General features: G+C 40.6%; 1 long non-coding RNA gene across 7 annotated transcripts; it reads right to left on the bottom strand.

The window, feature by feature from the left end:
- Nucleotides 1-8,043: 8,043 nt before the first annotated feature.
- On the bottom strand, nt 8,044-13,533 carry LOC130219832 (uncharacterized). Of its 7 annotated transcripts, none has more exons than XR_008836095.1 (11): nt 12,847-13,533; nt 10,910-10,950; nt 10,654-10,833; nt 10,368-10,503; nt 9,987-10,224; nt 9,745-9,894; nt 9,566-9,648; nt 9,128-9,462; nt 8,907-9,035; nt 8,684-8,836; nt 8,044-8,333 (listed from the first exon to the last, which is right to left on the bottom strand). It is a non-coding gene; the product is annotated as an uncharacterized LOC130219832 (long non-coding RNA). The 7 variants fall into 7 exon arrangements; XR_008836097.1 differs by having other exon boundaries at nt 8,987-9,035; XR_008836096.1 differs by having other exon boundaries at nt 8,987-9,462.
- Between the last annotated feature and the right edge of the window lie 536 nt (nt 13,534-14,069).

The following is a 14,069-nucleotide window of genomic DNA, read 5'->3' as shown; positions in this document are numbered from 1 at the left end:
TCTGCAGGGCTCGCCTAAGCAGGGAACGTTACTGAATTTCGAATGAGAGTTAAAAAAAAAAGAGCACTTTCGAAATCAAGGCTTTGATATTACAATAGCCTGCATGAGACACTCACGCAACAAGTGGCCAGTGTGAGAAAAAAAAAACACGTCATTAAAATGAACTGAAACTCAGCAAATATTCAACAAACAAGCATGAGAGATATATCTATAAAAAGCTTGATATGTCTACTTTTGCATTAACTAATTCAAGTCGAAAACAAATAATCTCTTCGGATGGTAACACGGATGGTAGTGAACAGCAATAAAGAATTTACTTTCTCCTCAGAGAAAGATCGCGATTCTGATGACGAGTGTGCATACATTTTGAAGAACGTCTAGACCCAGTGGAGAATAGAGTTCCTGTTGAGTAAGTCTTTTATTCTTCATGATTTTTATGTAATATGTCCTAACAGGCCACTTATAGTTTCATCGCTATACAAAGTATATCCCATAACATATAGCGTATAATAATAAACATAGGTCTATATAATAAAATGTAGTAGAAATGTTCTATAAAATAAACAATTATTTATGTATGTATTGTTATATGTGGGTATTACCATAGGCTAGTGGTTATATTACCACAGCAACAATTGAATTAATAAAAACAATTATGTCAAGTACTTTACAATAGTATGTGTAACGAGGAGGCTGATACTGAGGGATCCATATGCAGTGTATTTATTAAACACAGTTGAATCAGAAATAACCAACAAGTGCTGTTTGAGACACTCACATGAATGACAGGCATAATTCAAAAGGCAGGCAATAAACATTTGTTGGTCGGGGAAACAGGCATAGATCAGGTCTGGCAGCGTAATTCGGAAACGGAGAGGAAGGCAGAGGGTCGGGACAGGCAGCGAGGAAAACAAGGTCGAGAGCAGTCCGGGTCAGCAACAGGAGATCAAACAGAGTACAAGGGAAATAACGCTCAGTAATGCTGACTGGGCAAACAAGACTTCGCAATGAAGTGAGCGTGCATGCTGCTTATATGTGTGTGTGTGTGTGTGTGTGTGTGTGTGTGTGTGTGTTTGTGTGTGTGTGTGTGTGTGTGATGAGAGTCAGGTGCAGAGCAATCAGTGACAGATACGGGGCTTCTGGGGGATGTAGTGCTAATAGTCCGGTGAGAGAGACCTCTGCTCTCCTCACTGTGAGGGGAATGATTAGGACCGAGTTGGTGACAGAACCCCCTTCCTGCGAGCGGCTCCTGACGCGAGGAGGCAAACGGCGCCGGGGTCTTCCACGAGGGCTAGGGGCCGGCATCTCCGGGTGACGTTGATGAAATCCTCTCAGTAAGTTGGGATCAAGAATGTCTGCTCTATTGATCCAGGATCGTTCCTCCGGACCGTACTCCTCCCAGTCGACCAGATGTAGGTTTCCGCCCCGGCGTCTGGAGCTCAGTATGTCGTGAACTTGATACGCCTCCTTGTTGTCAATGATGATGGGTACTGGGCCCTGTTCACCAACTTCCAACTCCCTCTCCACCTCAGTTGGACCAACAGCCGGTTTTAACAGGGATACATGAAAAGTGGGAGAAATAAGATAGTGGTTAGTCAGAGTAAGACAATAGGACACAGGGGTTATTTGTCTTTCTATTCTGAATGGGCCCACGTACCTGTGACTGAGTTTTTTGCATGGGAATCTGAGACGAAGATCACGGGTAGATAACCAGACCCACTGTCCTGGTGAGTATTCTGGGTTTTGGCAACGCAGGCGATCGGCCTGTTCCTTGAAGCGTCGTATGGCTCGTGATAAGTGGGTATGAGCAGAATTCCATGTGACCCCGCTGCACTGGAGCCAGTCATTAATTGCTGGGAGCACGGTGGGTTCTCCTGACCAGGGAAATAGTGGTGGTTGAAAACCTAATATACATTGAAATGGGGTTATACTCGTAGCTGTTTTTCTTGGCAAATTTTGAGCGTATTCGGCCCATATAAAAAAATCTGCTCCAATCCTCCTGATTCTGATGATAGTATGTACTAAGAAAGCGGGTTATTTCTTGGTTCAGACGTTCTGTTTGGCCATTGGACTGTGGGTGAAACCGTTAGGCTGACATTAATATTAAGACTTTTAAAAAATGCTTACCATACCCTGGATGTGAACTGTGGTCCCTGATCAGAAACAATATCTTCTGGCATACCATAGAAACGGAATACGTGGTTGCAAATTAATTCTGCTGTCTCCAGAGCAGTGGGTAGTTTGGCGATGGGTATCAGGCAGGCTTTTGAGAATCTATCAATTTACAGTCAGAATGGTGGTTTTACCTTGAGAGGGTGGAAGATCTGTGATGAAGTCGATAGCTATGTGAGACCAGGGTTGTTGTGGGATGGGTAATGGTTGTAATAATCCTGCTGGCCAGTAACGGTTCTGAATGAGATCAAGGGTGCCGGTTATGCTTAAATGACCATAGCTGAGCTGGGATTAGAATGTATTTGCTGGATCAGTTTCTCTCGCATCACAGGGGGAACAACATTTTTTCCTACAGGGCAATCCAGGGGGATTTGTTGATTTATTAATGCCTGAGAGATTTTGGTTTCTACATCCCATATTATGGGAGCCAAGATGAGAGATTTTTCTCAAATAGGTTGATCCATATCCTCCATTGGGCTTTCCTCACATAAACGTGATAGTGCATCCGCTTTAATGTTTCTGCTTGTAGGGGGTTAAGTCTCTTTGCCGTATTCAAGATTTTTATCATCCGTGATGTCAGTGAATTTATGTTTAGCTCCCTCCGAACAGTGTCTCCGCTCCTCCATCGCAGCTTTCATAGCCAGTAGCTCTCGATTCCCCACATCGTAGTTGCATTCGGCCGAGTTAAGTTTGCGTGAGAAGAACGCACATGGGTGAAGTTTGGCCGGGTCTCCTTGTCTCTGAGATAATATTGCCCTGATGCCTGTGTTGGATGCGTCGATCTCTACAATGAAGGGCAAATTGCGATTAGGATGACAGAGAATGGGTGCTGTGGAGAAACGCGTCTTGAGTTTGGTGAAAGCATGATCTGCTGCATCATTCCATTGAATTTTTCTTTGGCCTCCTCTGATGAGGGTAGTGAGGGGTGCTGCTACAGTACTAAAGTTTCTAATGAAGCGTCCATAGAAATTAGCAAATCCCAGGAATCTTTGTAATTCTTTCAGTGTCTTTGGTTTTGGCCAATTGAGTACCGCATTAACCTTGCTCTCGTCCATAGCCACGTCCTCTGTTTTGATCACATATCCTAAGAATGAAATGGAGGTTTGGTGAAATTCACATTTCTCTAGTTTGGCGTAGAGTTTGTTCTCAATTAAATTCTCCAACACTGCTCTGACATGTTTGGTATGTTCCTCCAGTGAATCTGAGTATATTAGTATATAACCAATGTAGACGATTACCCATTGGTTTAACATATCTCTGAATATCTTGTTGACAAAGGCTTGAAACACGGAAGGACTGTTTGCTAGTCCGAAGGGCATAACAAGATATTCGTAGTGCCCATTGACTGTAGAGAACGCCGTTTTCCACTCATCTCCGCCCCTTATTCTAATGAGATTGTAAGCATTACGTAGATCTAGCTTGGTAAAGTATTGGGCTGACCGTAACTACTCTAGTGCTGCTGGAACCAAAGGTAGTGGGTAACGATATTTCACTGTGATTTCATTTAAGCCTCTGTAATCAATACAAGGGCGTAACCCACCATCCTTCTTCCCCACAAAAAAGAATCCGGCAGATGCTGGTGATGTGGAAGGACGTATGAACCCTTTCCTCAATTCTTCCTGAATGTACGACTTCATGGTTTCAGTTTCTGTTTGAGACAGAGGGAAGATTCTCCCGCGAGGGGGCAGAGTGCCAGGTAACAGTTCAATGGAACAGTCATACTCGCTGTGAGGAGGTAGTTCCGTGGCTTTCTGCTTGTTTAATGCTTCTGGCAAATTGGAATAAATATAAGGGGGATCTTGGGCTGTTAGAGGATCGACAGAGCTGGAAATGGCATTTAACTGGATTGGGACCACAGGTGACAAGCATTTTGTTAAGCATTTATCACTCCATTTCTCTATCTCACCGTCTTTCCATGAAATGCGGGGATTGTGATCCTGAAGCCAGGGTAATCCGAGTATTATTGAGTGCTGAGGAGAATTGATGATGTGAAAGTTGAGAGCTTCTTTGTGAAGGCAGCCCGTTTTGAGGGAGAGTCTGGTGGTGAGGTAACGTACAGTACCCTCCCCTAGAGGGCGTCCGTCTACCGCCGTGACTGCCAAGGGAGAATTACATAGGATTAGTGGTATGGCATTTTCTATAGCGAATTTGTGATCCATGAAGTTCCCAGCGGCACCAGAATTCATCATAGCGGAAGCATAAATGGGAATTTCGTCAACATACAGGGTTATGGATATTTAAACATTTTTTTTGTTAAGTGAAAAAATAGTAGAACTCACCGATAAGAATTTCTGAGGTGGTCTGACGGGGCATTGGGTCTTTACGTGACCAGGTTTGCCGCAGTATAGGCACAGGTTATGTGCAAAGCGTCTCTCACGTTCCTCAGAGGACAGTTGAGTGCGGCCGATTTGCATGGGCTTATTCATGACATGGCATGAAGCGGATACATTGTGTGTGGGAGCGAGTGAACCGAGTACGGAGTAAATTGTCCAGACGAATAGATAGCTCAATTAGTTGATCTAGAGATTTTTCATCATCCCGGCAAGCCAGTTCAGTTTGTAGTTCAGATTTAAGAGGCTTCCTATAGAGGGTTTTTAAGGGATTATCTGCCCACCCGGTTTGTGCAGCTAAAGTGCGGAAATGTAGAGCAAACTCAGATGCAGGTTGATTACCTTGTCGTATAGTCAACAGTTCCTCTCCAGCATTTTTTCCTCCCTCCGGGTGATACCACACAAAATCTTTGTAGAAAATCCTTGAACGTGGTGAACGTGGGAACAGAATCGGGCCAGATGGTGGTGGCCCAATCAAGGGCTTTTTCCGAGAGTAAAGAGCATACGAAGGCGATCTTACTATGTTCGTCAGTGAACATGTCGGGCGACGAACAGTTAGCATTGCAGTAGAAAACCTTTGCACTTAGTGGGATCACCGTAAAATTTTTCCGGAATTTTTTTCCGGAAACATTGAATGCAGTACCTGGTGGTGGGTTAGTCAGGAGAAACACGGCGGGGGTTGGTGCGGCTGGAGTGATATTCAATCCTTGGAGAGCCTTTACGAGCTCCTCGGTAAGGTGAGTGAGGTGAGAGAGTTGTTGTTGATGTGTAGCGAGCACTTGGGCTTGTGCTGTGATTCCAGTGGTTAAAGCTTGCATGGCTGCTGGATCCATGTTTGGCGAAGTCTTCTGTAACGAGGAGGCTGATACAGAGGGATCCATCTGCAGTGTATTTACTAAACACAGTTGAATTAGAAACAACCAACAAGTGCTGTTTGAGACACTCACATGAAAGACAGGCATAAGTCGAAAGGCAGGCAAGTAAACATTCGTTGGTCGGGGAAACAGGCATAGATCAGGGCTGGCAGCGTAATTCGGAAACGGAGAGGAAGGCAGAGGGTCGGGACAGGCAGCGAGGAAAACAAGGTCGAGAGCAGTCCAGGTCAGCAACAGGAGATCAAACTGAGTACATGGGAAATAACGCTTGGTAATGTTGACTGGGCAAACAACACTTCGCAATGAAATGAGCGTGCATGCTGCTTATATGTGTGTGTGTGTGTGTGTGTGTGTGTGATGAGAGTCAGGTGCAGAGCAATCAGTGACAGATACGGGGGCTTCTGGGGGATGTAGTGTTAATAGTCTGGTGAGAGAGACCTCTGCTGGCCAGTGAGGGGAATTATTTGGACCGAGTTGGTGACAGTATGGTTCAAAACAACTACAATATTCACTAAATTACTAAGCATTTTCCCTGTGGGTATGGTAAACTTATTTGTGGTTGACAGTGTTCAAATAAAGTTTCTTTGTTATTTGCATTCTGTTCTCTCATCAAGTATGCTAAGCTATTGTGAAAGATATACTGACAGTTGTTTATAAAACATGTGCTGTTCAGTTTCTAATTCCTATGTGACAACTGAGTTTATGAGGTAAGTTAGTACTAGTATCAGTGAACATCACAAAAATGTTAATAATGTAGTTTATGTAATCAGCTTGCTTATTTTTTTTTTCATATGTGAAAACAACAGCAGTAAAGAGAGACTGATGATGACATGGCTCCACAGACTCTCAGATTCCTTCATTACATATAATTTAAGGCATGCACTTAAATTTGTGACGATGTCATAAATAAAATAAATAAATAAAATTTGGGTTAAGTAAGTTCAGCAATCTCAGTAAATTCTTTTATTATGGATGACGTCTGTTCCTTGAGAAAAAGGCGTAGCTTGGCGTCATAGAGAGAAAAGTAAGAGCTAGAAGGAAAGCGAGAGAGAAAGGAGTGGGCCTCTGGCAGTCATCGAAGACTCAAGCTGCGGTTTGTTGTGTTAACAAAGTTTCAGTTTCTCCGATAGCGTTCGTGTGAGTATTAACTCATCATGCTTTCATCAGCCAGCGATGTTTAAACCCTGCTGAGATGTCAAGAAGCGGATGAATATGTGAGCAACGCAAAGCTTCTACTGCACTGCCAAGCTTCGACTAACTGGAGAACCGCAGAGCATCTACTGCAATTTAGCGCTTCAACTAAAGTGAGAACGGCAAAGCATCTACTGCATTTTAGCACTCAACTAAAGTGAGAACCGCAAAGCATCGACTGCAATTTAGCGCTTCAACTAAAGTGAGAACGGCAAAGCATCTACTGCATTTTAGCACTCAACTAAAGTGAGAACGGCAAAGCATCTACTGCATTACAGCGCTTCAACTTGAATGAGAACCGCAAAGCCTCTACTGCCAGCACTGCCAAGCCCCAACCTTCAACGAGGATTCGTGAGTAAACCAGCTAATGACTGTGACTGTTGATTCTGACTTGTACATTGAGTTTTTTTTTCTTCTCCTAAAGGGACTTTGCGAACTGTGGTATAATTGAACTATTTTTGGTGTTGATGTCAAGACTAAGAGTACTTTTGTGGCTTGACCATTTTGAGTTGTTTCAAATTTATCCCTTCCTGAAAAGTTATATGAGTGTGTATTTGTTTGGTGTTTGCAATGATGTTTCTTTGTTGTTTGATTCTTGATTTAATTTTCAAACATGATTGATGGTGATGAAAGTTTGAGTGTTTTTTCCCCTCAGTGATCACAACTTGTGGGTCTGTGTATGAACAGGAGTTTAACAGGCCTTTGTAAGGTTTTCTGGTTATATTGTTTGTTTTTGTTTGACTTATTTGACAGTGACATACTGTCTGGCACCCCAGCATTTTAAAGTAAAGGAAACGTTACATAAAAATGGCACCCCAGATGGGACTGAGAAAGTATCCATGAGTTGTGAGCAAAAGGAAAAGTATCCATGAGTTGTGAGCAAAAGGAAAAACACTTCATTATTCAACCTCACTGCCACGCCACAAAATGGCTGCCACCTCAAATGGTTCCTCAAATGATTTACTTCATGATACGGAGGGAGATGTTAATCAATCCATTCAACAAAGCTCAGCAGATGATCTTATGAACACAATGGTTTTAGAAACTGAGGACATTAAAATCCCGTTACCCAAATCACTTGAAGGACGTTTTTGATCTCCGACCTCCTTTATCGCCAAGCTCCCCATCCCCACTTAAAGAAACTGGTCTTCAAGATACCCTGACAATTCAACAATTGAGCAAAATGATGCAAACCCAATATCAGAGTCTGAAGGAAACCATGTTGAAGGAATCAAATGACATAAAGCAGTCTGTGGACACATTTACTCTGAATGTTAATGATACATCGGAAAAACAATTGACTGAAATGAAACGGCTTTTGACTGATCACTTTGAGCACTTCAGGAAGGAGGTTAACAACATGTTGCATTGGAGGTTGAAAAATCATCCGTCTGAAACACTGAAGATTTCTATTCCGTTATGCAACCAATGGCTGCTACCTTAAGTCTCATTCAAAAATGAAACGGATCAATGTGTACAACAAATGAATACCTTTATTGCGGAGTCCAATTCCAATTCAACTTTACAGAATGAGGTACAGCAGTGTACACAAAAGCTTCAACAATTAACACTGGACATCAAAAGTCTAAAATCATCACAGCAAATTTCCACAAAAGCAAATGCTTCAGTGCAAACAGTTATCTTTCCATCTTCTAATTTGGTAGATTCTCCAGTGGCGAACCCCAGGTTACAGCGACTTCATTCCACTTTACAATCTGGAATGGGTGATTCAGATTTTCATTCTGCTACGGAATTTGGTACACCCCTGTGGAAGGAAGAGTATGGTTTTTGGGAAAACAGCCAATTAAGATGCAATTTCCTTGCTTTGGATGCTTTGAAGATTGTGAGGATCCTCTAATATTCTTGGAGAAGTGTTATGATTTCATGTCACTCCATCCACTTTCTGTTGAAGAGTTAATAGCCACACTCCGGAATGTGCTTCATGGAACAGCTAGAGACTGGTGGGATGTCGCTAGACATAAAACCACTACTTGGCAGAATTTTGAATCCAAGTTTCTTGCTGCCTTTCTATCTGAAGATTACGAGGATGAATTGGCAGACAGAGTGCGAATACGTGTACAACAAGAAGGTGAAGGTATTAGAGATTTTGCTTACATGTATAGAGCTTTGTGTAAACGCTGGAAACCACTCATCACAGAGGAAGAAATCATCAAGCTGATTCTTAAGAACATAAATCCACAAATGGCCAGTCAACTGCGCAGTAACGGTGTTAATACTGTGGATGGTCTTGTCCGTCTTGGTCAACAACTGGAAAAAGACAAAGAAAATCAGCTACAGTATGAGCAACGAAAAAACCTTGAAAAACTAGTGCCAGTACTCCTGTTAATGTTCAGTTAAATACTCCAGTTACAGCACATGATGGCACTAAAAAACCCTTCTGTTGGAAGTGTAAAGGACCTCATCCTCCAACTTTATGTCCACAGAACAGTTCTGGGCAGAATCCAAACTACAAAAATCAACAAAGCATCAATTCTATCAAAAGCAACTCAGGAAAGCATCATCCTACTGTTAGTGCTGTTACACATTTAGAGTCCTTACCTACTTGTCCCTTTTCTTCATATCTTCCTCAGCAGTTGTTGGTTCCTGTAACCATCCATACCTGGAAAGGACATGGTTTGGTGGACACTGGATCTTCATACACCCTTCTGAATGAGAAACTATGGGAAACTATGGGTCATCATATTCAACACCTCAAGCCTTGGACAGAAGGTCCAATTTATTTAGCTGATGGAGGAGCCCGACAACCTTTAGGATGGGGAAAAGTTCATATCACCGTTCAAACTTCAACAGTATACTTACCTGTGGTGGTTTTGGCTTCTGAGATGCTTGCTTTTCCTGTTGTGTTGGGTTTGGATTACCTGTTTTTCAGTGGCCTGCAAATGGATATCAGAAAAAACATCTTCTGGTTTCAGGCAGATCAACAATATTCTTTCCAGAAAAGTGATGCCTTTGTGCACGATTGGCACAATTCCTCACCTTTAGCTCTCTTTTCTGCAGTTCCTCCTAGTCCAGTCAGTGAAGAAATCAATCTTTTGTGGGAAGCATGCCACAATACTTGTCTGGATGAAGATGGTAAGGAACACTTTTTAAACCAACTGCAGCAGAATTCTGATGTTTGTACCAATTTGATTGGAAAAACTAGTGTTTTGACTCACCAGATTTTTGTCAACCAAGATGTACCGATAAAACAAAAGCCTTACAGAGTGTCACCAACAAAACAGAGAGTGATCAAGCAACTCATTGATAAGATGTTGGAGGCTGATATCATTGAGCCGTCCTCTTCTGCTTGGGCCTCTCCGGTATTCCTGATACCAAAGAAATCCGGTGGCTATCGTTTCTGTGTGAATTATAGAAAGCTTAATTCTGCATGTCATCATGATACTTATCCACTCCCTACCATCCAAGAAAATTCTTGAATCCTTAAATGGTGATGTTGTTTTTTCTACCCTGGACCTCAACAGTGGCTACTGGCAGGTGCCAATGGAAAGGAACAGCCAAGACAAAAACTGCCTTCATCTGCAGCCAAGGATTATGGTCCAGACTCTGGTCCGAGAAATTCTTACTCGTTGGGGAGTTCCAGATTACATCTTGTCGGATCGAGGACCTCAGTTTGTGTCTTCTGTATTTCAGGAACTCTGTAAAACATGGAACATCGGGTACAAAATGACAACTGCATACCACCCACAGACAAATCGCACTGAAAGGTTTAATCGTACACTCAAGACAATGGTTGCATCATATGTCAAAGACAATCACAAGCATTGGGACAAGTTTTTACCAGAGTTCAGGTTTGTTATTAATTCTGCGGTAAATAAGTCCACGGGAGTGACTCCAGCTGAGCTTAACCTCAATAGAGCTCTTCGAGGACTTATGGATGTGTTATTGCAACCACGAGATGTTTATCCTGATGATTTCTGTTATGACAAGGTAACAGAGTTGCATAAGATGAAGGATTATGTTCAGAAAAGACTGAATACAGCTCGTGAATGACAAAAAGAAATTATGACAAGAATCGAAGAGAAGCTGCGTTTAAAGAAAAAGATAGAGTGTGGATGCGTGCTCACCCTCTTTCAAAAGCAGAGAAGTCTTTTTCTGCTAAGCTTGCTCCAAAGTGGTTGGGTCCTTATAGAATCATTCGGAAACTAGGATCCCTGAACTATGAAATTGTTCTGGAAGCTTCAGGAGAAGATTTAAGAGTAGTTCACGTGTCCAAGCTCAAACCCTGTTTTCCATCTGCACGAGAACTGGAATCCATACAAAAATTTGATTACAAGAAATGTTTCAAGAAGACAGTGATGATGAAGAATTTTTGGGACTTACAGAGAAAGAGATTCAACAATCCAGGATTTAACGCCATTTCCCTACAGTCCGGTTTTTCATAAGGAGGGGGGAGTGTGACGATGTCATAAATAAAATGAATAAATAAAATTTGGGTTAAGTAAGTTCAGCAATCTCAGTAAATACTTTTATTATGGATGACGTCTGTTACTTGAGAAAAGGGCATCATAGAGAGAAAAGTAAGAGCTAGAAGGAAAGCGAGAGAGAAAGGAGTGGGCCTCTGGCAGTCATGGAAGACTGCGGTTTGTTGTGTTAACAAAGCTTCGGTGTCTCCGATGGCGTTCGTGTGAGTATTAACTCATCATGCTTTCATCAGCCAGCGTTGTTTAAACCCTGCCGAGATGTCAAGAAGCGGATGAATATGTGAGCAACGCAAAGCTTCTACTGCACTTAAACACTTCAACTGAAGTGAGAACCGCAAAGCATCTACTGCAATTTAGCGCTCAACTAAAGTGAGAACGGCAAAGCATCTACTGCATTACAGCCCTTCAACATAAATGAGAACCGCAAAGCCTCTACTGCCAGCACTGCCAAGCCCCAACCTTCAACGAGGATTCATGAGTAAACCAGCTAATGACTGTGACTGTTGATTCTGACTTGCACATTGAGTTTTTTTTCCTTCTCCTAAAGGGACTTTGCGAACTGTGGTATAATTGAACTATTTTTGGTGTTGATGTCAAGACGAAGTACTTTTGTGGCTTGACCATTTTGAGTTGTTTTAAATTTATCCCTTCCTGAAAAGTTATATGAATGTGTATTTGTTTGGTGTTTGCAATGATGTTTCTTTGTTGTTTGATTCTTTTAATTTAATTTTCAAACATGATTGATGGTGATGAAAGTTTTTTGAGTTTTTTTTCCCCTCAATGATTACAACTTGTGGGTCTGTGTATGAACAGGAGTTTAACAGGCCTTTGTAAGGTTTCCTGGTTATATTGTTTGTTTTTGTTTTACTTATTTGACAGTGACATACTGTCTGGCACCCCAGCATTTTAAAGTAAAGGAAACGTTACAAATTTACCCATGAAACATTGTGTACAGAAGACACATTCAGGGCAAAATCAACGATGTAAATATGAAGAGTGTAAGATAATGAAGGGTGTAAGGTTTGTAAAAACCCAGTGTGAGCATCACATGGTCTTAGCTGTGGTCCAGGTTCCCAGCTAGAAATTTTTAGTTCTCTACATGTTCTGAGAATATTACCATTCGATCCCAGCATGCATTGCAGCATGAATATATTATGCAGCTTAAAGTTCTTACGATCTATTTATTTTCCTTTGTTTTATGTTGTTTTTGGGAGGTAATATTTCAGTTGACTGTTTTGTATTGCTCTGGGTTGACTTTTATTTGATTTTGATTTTTTGTTTTTCACCATTATTGAGATTCAAAGACTAATTGTTGATATCTGTGTGTTTTTGAATTCTGCCATAGATCAAACATTCTCATTGTGATTGGTGGTTTTAGGCCTGTTAAATAGTCATTGTCTGCTGTAGGACAAGTGGTTTCATTCACATGTGGCCTCAGAAAATGAATACACAAGACCAACAAAGATCAGTGGGGTTCACATTTATTCCTTAAAATTTAAGTTAGGAGACTTTGTTTGTATTTGTAACAAGGGCTGAAACCCTGAACAAAAATAAAGCATAAAATAAATAAGAGTACAGTGTCTTCTTAGTTATCAACAAACTGTTTATCAGTAAAAAATAAATATTTCAAGTAATACAAAGTTCTCTTTGTCTTGTGTGCAATAAACTAATAAATGCAGACTGTCTCACTAATACTAGTAATAATAATAATAATTGTAATCATAATACAGTAGTGGCAGTCTAAAAAGAAAACACAACATCTAAACAAACAGTTAGATAATCCTATTTTTCCCAATATACATACAACAAACATGTATGAACTGTAAGTTTACTCACTGTTTTCCCTGTGTTTCCCACTGTGCACTCAAACACCTAAGTTGTAAACAGCTTCATCTGTACATTTACCACTTGCAATGATACTCATTCTCACAGACCAACGCAATCCTGCGTCAACATCCAACTGGATATCATACCAATCGTTGGTCAATCGTTGGTCGCTCGCGCATACAGCAATGCACAGTTACTTCCTCATTAATTTGCGGGAGCGCGCGCGTTCGCGTACACATACGCGTGATGACGTCATCGGAGGTTTCTTAAAGGGTCCTGTCTGTATTTTCCTACACCTTTTTTCGTCATTTTTATAAATATTTTACCCCCTATCAACCATCACCTGGTTACACACATATGGTATTCACTTTTCATTTAAAACTAACAAGATATCCAAGCACGAGCAAGTGAGGGTTGATTTCCATATCATAGCCAATCTTATCAGACTTAACATACACAATTAATTATACCAGCCAAAATAAAAACTAGTGGCAGAATGAATAGTTGAAGAGCCCAACTAAAGCAGACTCTGTCCTCCATCATGGTGACTTCGAATGAACAACAGAAATTTCATTAAGAGCTTTTGTTCATGTGACAGAAATAAAGTCAAAGTTCTCTAAATATTCTATTAATAATTGTTTGTTAATTGTTTGTTAATAACATTGTTTGTATTTTTTTTTGTTTCCAAAATGTACAGTAACGATATGACAGACACAAAACACTCTCTATAACCATTTAAAATATTTAAATTTACTGTAGCAATGTGAAAAAGAAAGTTTAAAGCACTACATTTTCTTGCATTCTTGTGCTCATTGTATAATGTGTAGCAAATAAAACAAAAAAAGAAAACAATTTTAAAAATCAGGTATATTTAAAACAACAATATTTTGCTGACACATAATACAAATTTTACTAATTGTATGAAATACTAATTAATTGTCACTTTAAATCTGTATGCTTTGCCACTATTTTTTAAACCACTGGGTTTTACTTATTTGTCTGCAATAAGTTTTTGAACATGACATTTTATATATTTAAATAAGTACAGGTTAAAATTAGTATGTCTTTCTGTCTCGTTATTGAAAGGAAATCATGTTCTTATAACATATCTCTAATGTGACTGTTAAAATGTTGTTACTTTGGTTTTTATGAAACATTGTGAACACGTTTTCAAAGAGAACATTGTTTAATCTGGTGCCATTTCAATAATCTTAAAATGTTTTTAAAATGTT

Source organism: Danio aesculapii, chromosome 25 (genome assembly GCF_903798145.1).
Source record: "Danio aesculapii chromosome 25, fDanAes4.1, whole genome shotgun sequence".
Taxonomy (NCBI): domain Eukaryota; kingdom Metazoa; phylum Chordata; class Actinopteri; order Cypriniformes; family Danionidae; genus Danio; species Danio aesculapii.
Note: the sequence above shows the minus strand (reverse complement) of the source record. Positions and strands in the feature narration are given on the sequence as shown.